The sequence below is a fragment of the Octopus bimaculoides genome, chromosome 6, assembly GCF_001194135.2.
Source record: "Octopus bimaculoides isolate UCB-OBI-ISO-001 chromosome 6, ASM119413v2, whole genome shotgun sequence".
Lineage (NCBI taxonomy): Eukaryota > Metazoa > Mollusca > Cephalopoda > Octopoda > Octopodidae > Octopus > Octopus bimaculoides.
Window position 1 is genome coordinate 91,881,686 of NC_068986.1, and position 9,366 is coordinate 91,891,051.

General features: G+C 38.1%; 1 protein-coding gene across 5 annotated transcripts in view; it reads right to left on the reverse strand.

Annotated features, from left to right (window-relative positions):
- The window catches only part of LOC106873676 (tubulin polyglutamylase TTLL5), a 152,629-nt gene that overhangs the window by 125,389 nt on the left and 17,874 nt on the right, over positions 1 to 9,366 (reverse strand). For all 5 annotated transcript variants that reach the window (XM_014921137.2, XM_014921136.2, XM_052968971.1 and 2 more), the window contains one exon: positions 8,409 to 8,452. The gene's annotated coding sequence lies outside the window, so the exon portion shown is untranslated. The remainder of the gene's footprint in view (positions 1 to 8,408; positions 8,453 to 9,366) is intronic.

Genomic DNA, 9,366 nt, shown 5'->3' on the forward strand with positions numbered 1-9,366 from the left:
ATATATATATATATATATATATATATATATATATATATATAAATGAGTAACAAAGATGTACAGGTGTCAATTCATTGACACTTGTACTTCAAACAAATTAATTGACACCTGTACAGCTTTATTACACATTTATATTCTGTTCACCTAACTTGGAATCTGAACTTCAAAAATACTATTGAAAGCACCTTTATAAGTACGCGTCTGAATTACCAAGAGCGGACATCTTCACTTAGCTGGGTTGCATTAGTCTGCACACATGGTAGGGATATCAGGTACAAACACTCCTGCATGGAGTCTTGTTACCTCTTTTACTTATTTCAGTCATTTTGTCTGTGGCCATGCTGGAGCACCGCCTTTAGTCGAGCAAATCGACCCCAGGACTTATTCTATCGGTCTCTTTTGCCGAACCGCTAAGTTATGGGGATGTAAACACACCAGTATCGGTTGTCAAGCGATGTTGGGGAGGACAAACACAGACACACAAACATACACACACACACACACACACACACACGTGTACACATATGTACACACACACACACACACACACACACAAGTACAAGTGTGGCTATGTGATTGAAAATTTTGTTCCCAGCCACCAGGTTTCACTGTGTAACACCTTGGGCAAGTATCTTTTACTATAGCCTCAGGCTGACCAAAGTCTTGTGAGTAGATTTAGACTTTGTAGACAGAAACTGAAGGAAGCCTATCATATATAAATGCAAGTGTGTGTGTGTGTGTGTGTGTGTGTGTGTGTGTGTGTGTTTGTCTTAGCATCATAAAATAGTTGTAAATGAGCATCACCATCTTACAAGCAGTGTTTTTTGTTTCTAATCTTTCACGAGAACCGATCAAGGTCAGAGCATCCAGCAGTAGAAAAGCAATGAATTCTGCCTGACTCATGCGAGCATGGGAAAGTGGAAGTTAAAATGATAATGATGAATTTATGTGTGCATGTGTGTGTGTAATAGCAGTTTGACTTAGCAACTCTGAAAAAAAATATCCGATGAGACAGAAGTGTCCTATGCATATGGAACTGAGTCAAGCTGTTATCAAATACATGTAACTCCAACTATTATGTGTTGAGTGCCACTCTCCCTCCTTCACTCACTCAAATATGTGTATATACTACATATATAATGTAGAGACATACCTGTGGAGCTGTATGATAAGTTTGCTTCCCAACTATATGGTTCTGGGGTCAGTCGCACTGTGTAGCACCTTGGGCAAGTGTCTTCTACTATAGCCTTGTGAGCAGAACTGATAAGACAGAAACTGAAAGAAGCTCATCGTATAATGTGTGTGTGCGTGTGTGTGTTTGTGTTTGCCTCCTACCACCACTTTACAACCTGTGTTGGTGTGTTTATGTCCTCATAACTAAGCAGTTCAGCTTAAAAGACCAGTAGAAAAAGTACCAGGCTTGAACACCACAAGTACTGGGGTCACCTCATTCAACTAAAATTCTTCAAGGTATTGCCCCAGCTTGGCCACAGTCAAATGACTGAAGCAAGTAAAAGCTAAAGTATATATGAAATGTCAAGTCCAGGGTAGAAGATTGATGGAACTGTTAGGGCATTAGAAAAGATGTCCTAAAATCTGTTCTGGCTCTTTGCACTCTGGGTTCAAATTCTGCTTAGGTATTGAACTCTGTCCAACACACAATTTTACAGAGAGGACTGTAGGCCAACAACTAGCATAGATAACCAGTAATGCAATGTAGAAACTTCACCCAGCAGTGGATCAACAAAAGCTGAATGGAAAATATGTATGTCTGTATATCATCACCATCATCGTCATTTAACATCTGTTTTCCATGCTGGAATGGACTGGATCATTTGACAGGATTCAGTGAGCTGCCAGGCTGCATTGAGCTTTTTAAGTGTGTGTGTGTGTGTGTGTGTGTGTGTGTGTGTGTGTGTGTGTGTGTATGCGTACGCGCACACACACACACACACACACTCATTATGTTTACACCGCTTTATGCATTCACATGTGTGTTTGGATGTTCATATGTATTTGTGTATTTGTGTGGGTGTGAGTGAGTGTGTAGAAATAAAAATAACCATAAATAGATTGATGTTCCTGAAACAAAAATCTGAAACAAGCAACACTGCAATCCAGTATCGATTTAGTATATGAAACAGTGAAAGTACACATGGCCCAGAAAGAAAGAGAGAGAGGGTGAGAGAGAGAGAGAGAGAGAGAGAGAGGGGAAGGAGAATGATAAGTTGTGGGGGAGAAGAAGGGGTGCTCGCAAGCAAATGGATTCTAGTGTGTCAATAGAGGTGTAGGCTGGAATGGCCATCCTCAACTTGGCTGTGTGCCAGAAGATAGGAGTTCTACTAACCACCAGTTCAGGCCTCAACAATGATGGGGTTATAAACCTGCCACCGAGATAAAAACGATTTTTTTTGTTTCTATTTCCTTATATTCTTGTGCTGCACAGCCAACGCAACTATTGTTGTTGCAAAAGCAGCTAATCCAGTGGCCAAACTCACATGTACCAATATAAAGGTCAGTAGCTACAACAACAACAACAACAACAACTGTTGCTGCTGCTTTTAATGCGATCACTAACACCACTGCTCCACCTCTAAGCTACTTCCTGGTTTCAATTGGTGATATTTCTCATCATTACATCACCATATGTATATATATATATATATAAATATATATATATATATATAAATATATATATATATATACATACACACACACATACACGTTCATTCATACACATAGCCTCTCTTATACACACTCACACACACTCATACCCTCTCTTACACACACATACACACACACACCCTCTCATACGCACATACCCTTTCTTACACATACATACACACATACCCTCTCTAATACATACACACACACATCCTCTCATACACACACACACACACACATACACATACGCGCACACACACACACACACACACACACATATACATATGTAGTGGAGGATCTCAGTTGGCTGGCGATGAGAATTCAGTAGTTTGATCAACTGAATAAGTTGCAGAGCATTACACAGACACGTGTATGTTTAACATAATACTCAGGCAGAATCGGCATAGCACAGTGTATAGGTGCATGTGTGCTTGTGTGACAAGGCTGTACCTTTTGGATTATAGACACTGTCCACCCAATAGTCTAATATAACAGTATCCATTCACCCAATTTTACTCACCAGGTGTAGGTTGACCCAAGGCTATAGAAAGTAACATTTGAACATGAAGCTATACAGTGGAAGTGAACCTGGGACCATGTGGTTGTGAAGAAAATTTCTTAACCATCTGGTCATACCTCAGCGAGGCCAGCAATTTTTGTGGGGAGGGGACAAGTTGATTACACCAACCACAGTACTTGACTGGTATTTTTATTCCATCAGTCTTGAAAGGATGAAAGGCAAAGTTGACCTCAGTGGGATTTGAACCCAGAATTTAAGAACTGGAAGAAATGCTGCTAAGCATTTTGTTTGAGTTATCAATTCTCTCAGCTCACTGCCTTCGGATTGATTTAATCACCTGTTTGTGTCCATAAGATTTTTAGCCTTAAGGACGGTTAATTGACAGGTTATATAAAGTATGTAATAGTTTATTTTTATTTTTTATTTACTTTGTTTTAAGAGTATCCCAGAAATCAGGAACCAAATCAGAAATTTTTCAAAGCTATGATGAGATGACTGATTCAAATTTTCAATTTTTGCATATGCAGTAATATTCAGATTTAAATAGAGAACAATACGAATGAAAAATGAACAAAATTTAGCACAATACAATACATATTATTTCAAATTAAAAACAATTTTTATACAATTTATGATAACAATACTATCTGGGGTAATTATGAATTTTAATCGATACTTGTCCGACACCATGCACAAGAAAACGGAGAACACTTTTAAGTGATTGTTATCCAATTCAAATTTCAACAATACAAATCAAAATTAATACAGTTTATGGTAATTATGTAATTTAGGTTAATTAAGAATTTATCTTATTAATCTATCATCATGTGTAAGAACACAGAGAACACTTGTAAATGTTTGTTACTGCAGTCATTCTCTCTCCACATTAACTCCTTCGTTTATAATTTAGAAAAACATCTGGTTAGCACATCTTTGATTCCTTAATTTCTCTTTAGCCCTCTTCCAAAGCAATTGAATAGACTGACTATGGATAATGTCAACATGATCCACAAAATTTGTTTCATGTACACCCCATGTTATGAATGCATTTTCCATCACCTTTAACTTGGTCTTTACTGACACATGCATCCAATTCATCACAGGTCCCTATACAGGGAAATATCTTTTCTGTGCTGTGCTCCACTCCTCTGGATATCCATTGATGCAGACCCATCCTACCAACTGCATAAGAAAAACAGTTTCATCAATTCCAACCAATTTTATGCTTTCTATTACCATTCATACCACCAATTCCATTGAAATTGTCCTCAATCTATTCGTAGCAAACATTTCTGTGTTAAATTCTCCCCAGTCAGTAACTGCATATTAACTTATTTTCATCTTGAACAAAAATTGAGAATGTCCAATAATAGTTTTGAAAAACTTGGACCCAATTTAAGATGCATTAATTACTCTATAAGATAAGAGACATAGGACAATGTAGTTTTGAATACATTTTGTCTTAAAAAATTTATGGATTAATCACAGTTAGAACACTCTTAATCGTGCAGGGTTGACTTATTGAAATTTGAATAGGAATAAAGCTTGTACAAGACAGAAAAGCTGGCATGTGTTTGCCTCTTGATTAGAGAAAGAGAACCAATTGTGTCATCAACTTGTTGATCAAATTTGGGGAGGAAGAGGGGGGGGGGTAAATGAAATGTATAATTTTTCTTTTTTGAACTGAGTTTTTTCTCATTGTTACTTAACCTGCCTGTAACGCTTTCACATGATTAGTTGAAGAGAAAGATGAAGAGCGAAAGAAAAAGGAGAGAAAAAGAAGGTAAGGTAAAGCAAGAGAGAAAGAGGGGAAAGTGGTGTATTAAGTTTATGAAATTGTGCATAAAGTATATAAAGTGCATTAAGTAATCATCATATTCCAATTTCCTTCACTTTTCAATAATTAGCAGATGAGCAACTATCTTTTGATACAGACACAACACGGGCTACACTATCAGGTTTTTTTGATAAAGTTTTCAGAAATAACCCAATAAGTTTACCATTAATTCCATGAAATATTCATGGGTCCTCCTAGTTAAAATCATTAAAAGATTAGCATGAAATAGTAAGTGCAACAATAAGTGGAGCTTTGAAATAACATGCATTATGATATTGTTACAATCCTTCAGAGTGTGTTTAAAGATTACAGAATTTGATTTTCTCATTTGCACTTACAAGTGTGTTCACACATACACACACACATATACAAAATCTCAGTAAAAATCAGAGACAATAGGCTTTGAATAAACCAGCGAAAAAAATTAAAAACGAAGAAGACAAAACATTGGTATATCATGTTCTTTCACAAGTGCCCCATACCCATTACCAAATCACTTAACTCTCAATAGTTCAAATGACCTAGAAGTAAATAGATGTCACCAGATAATGTAGTACATTGTATTCTATTTCAAAACACATCCCACTTAGCTCTCAACAGTCCACCTAGCTGTATGTGAATACCACAGGATAATTCACTGTACTATCACTCATGGCCAATACACTTAGCTCTCACTAATCCAGGTCAACTAGCTGCACTAAAATATCCTTTTCTACTCTAGGCACAAGGCCTAAAATTTTGCGGGAGGGGGGGGGGCAATCGATTAAATCGACTCCAGTACACAACTGGTACTCAATTTATCGACCTCGAAAGGATGAAAGGCACAGTCGACCTTGGTGGAATTTGAACTCAGAATGTAAAGACAGACGAAAAACCACGAAGCATTTCACCTGGCATGCTAACGCTTCTGCTAGCTCGCCACCTTGCTGCAGTTAAATATCACAAAATGGAACATAGTTTCCTATAGTACAAAGAAGAAGCAACCCTGGAAAGCTGGTCTGTATTTGCCTTTTAGTTGGAGAAAGAAAACAAAATCCTAATGGTAATCGTTAGCAACTTCTCCACAAAAGTAAGATCACTTAAAAGAAATTAAGAATAAATTTTGCAGAAAATTACTAAGCACCATGCCTAAATTTGACCTTTGTGAGCAGGTATGTTGACAACTGTGGAGGCACAATGGCCGAGTGGTTAGGGCAGCGGACTTGCGGTCATAGGATCGCAGTTTCGATTCCCAGACCGGGCGTTGTGAGTGTTTATCGAGCAAAAACACCTAAAAGCTCCACGAGGCTCCGGCAGGGGATGGTGGCAAACCCTGCTGTACTCTTTCACCACAACTTTCTCTCACTCTTTCTTCCTGTTTCTGTTGTACCTGTATTTCAAAGGGCCAGCCTTGTCACACTGAATATCCCCGAGAACTACGTTAAGGGTACACGTGTCTGTGGAGTGCTCAGCCACTTGCACATTAATTCTACAAGCAGGCTGTTCCATTAATCGGATCAACTGGAACCCTCGACGTCGTAAGCGATGGAGTGCCAACGATAACAACAACATGTTGACAACTACACACAGATCTCATCCAAACGTTGTAAAATATTTGGAGATCAGTAAATCTATATTACTGAAGCACAAATAAATTTCCAGTATTAAGACATGGATCATCATCATCATCATCATCCTTTAATGTTTGTTTTCCATGTTGGCATGGATTGGATGGTTCAACAGGAGCTGGCTAGGCAGAAGACTGCGCCAAGCTTCAGTGCCTGTTTTGGCATGGATAAATTTATATTATTTAAGCATAGGTAAATTTATGATGTAAAAGTGCATGGCTCAGTGGTTAGGGCATTGGGCTCACAATCATGAGGTAGTGAGTTCAATTCCTGGATCAGGTTGTGTGCTGTGTTCTTGAGCAAGACACTTTATTTCATGGTGCTTCAGTTCACTCGGCTGTAGAAATGAGTAGCGATATCATTGGTGCCAAGCTGTATCAGTCTTTACCTTTCACTTAGATAACATTGGTGGCATGGACAGGGGAGGCTGGTATGCATGTGCAACCGCTGGTCTTCCATAATCAACCTTGCCCAGACTTGTGCTTCAGAGGGTGACTTCCTAAGTGCAATCCCATGGTCATTCATGACTGAATAGGGACTTTACTCTTTAAATTTATGATATTTATATCATCATCATCATCATCGTTTAACATCCGCTTTCCATGCTGGTATGGGTTGGACGGTTTGACTGGGGACTGGTGAGCCAGATGGCTGCACCAGGTTCCAATCTAATTTGGCAGAGTTTCTACAGCTGGATGCTCTTCCTAATGCCAACCACTCTGAGAGTATAGTGGGTGCTTTTATGTGCCATCGGCACAAGGGCCAGTCAGGTGGTACTGGCAACGGCCAAGCTCAAATGGTGTTTTTATGTGTCACCTGCACAGGAGCCAGTCCAGCGGCACTGGCAACTCCCTCACTCAAATGTTGTTTTCCATGTACTACCAGCACAAGTGCCAGTAAGGCGACGCTAGTAACGATCATGCTGTATAAATAAATTTTAAATATTTGACCATGGATATCATTATCATTGTGTTAACATCTACTTTTCTATGCTTACAAGGGTCAAATAAAATTATCTACGGCTGGATGCCCTTTCTGTTGCCAACACTAGCTTGTTCCCAAGCATGGTAATATTTTACCATGAACAGATGTTTTCACTGAAGTCTGGAAATGATGGACATGTGTTGTATGACAGTGATGCTCATTTATAAGTATCACATAATATTAAGACAAAGTGACTCAAACTCACACACCATTCATGGAAAATAGACATATGTATATATATATATATATATATATATATATATATATATATATATCATAATTAATAAGTTTAAGGGTAGCAAAAAAAAATTTAGAAATTCAATTTACTACCGGTGGTCTAGCGAGAAAAAAATTAGTCAACAGACTATATATTATTCATTTAAAATACACATCAGAGATGCCTATAATAAGACATCTATGCACACTCACACCCATATACACACAAACACACACGTGACAGGCTTTTTTCAGGTTCTGTCCACTAAATCCAAATCCACTCACAAGCCTTTGATCAGCTCAGGGCTATAGTAGAAAACATCTGTCCAAGGCGTCATGCAGTTGGACTGAGCTTGATCCCATGTGATTGGGAAACAAACTGCTTAGTCACACGTTTAAATTATACTGCACTTTACAACAACAGCAGATTGTTATAATCTAAATGTCATCTTAATCCTCTTTGCTTCATCTGTCTTAGCTTTATCAGAAAGCAGTTTGCTGAAAAATGTATACAACTAGAAATATTTAAATAACAAGTTCCAAATTCAGAGTTAGAAGAAAAAAATGTATTCTCTCTTACCTTGGATATTTAGTCCATTCTCTTAAGTCCTTGTCAACAGACTCCTAGAAGAAATAATGAAGATAATAATGATAATAATAACAACAACAACAACAACAACAACAACAACAACAATAATAATAATAATAATAATAATAATAACAACAATAATAATAATAATAACAACAACAATAACAAGAGCACTCAGAGAGCACAAACCTCTGCCAAAGCAACACCAATTTCCTCTCAACAATTAGCTGGAGATGATATTTAAAATGAGAATATCTGAAATAAACTCGACTGCTCTCACAAACAAGAATACTAAAAATGAACTCGACCACTCTCTAAAAATTAAGCAAATAAACACGAAAAATAATCCAGAATCCTTGTCTGGTACCAGATTGATCCCAAAATCTAATCAGTTTGTGTCAGTCATGAGACCAAACATCCCTGAAAGTTTCATCCGAATCTATCCAGAGGTTCTTGAGATATCTTGACCACGGACAAACAAACATGACTGAAAACAACACCTCCACCTTCGCTAAGGCAGTGGTAATAACGATCCTTTCTACAAGGCCTGAAATTTGGTGAAGGGGATTAGTTGATTACATTGACCCCCAGTACTTGATTGGCACTTATTCTATCGAACCCGAAAGGAGGAAAGGTAAAGTTGACCATGGCAGAATTTGAACTCAGAACGTAAAGACAGCTGAAATGCCACTAAGCATTTTGCCCAGTATTGCTAATGATTCTGCCAGCTTGCTGCCTTAATAATCTCGTAATATAATAATGAGCGTAGTGTTACCAGGCTCCAATCTAAATTTGGCAGAGTTTCTACAGTTAGGAAGGGCATCCAGCTGTAGAAACTCTGCCAAATTTAGATTGGAGCCTGGTGTTGCCATCCGGTTTCACCAGTCCTCAGTCAAATCGTCCAACCCATGCTAGCATGGAAAGCGGACGTTAAACGATGATGATGATG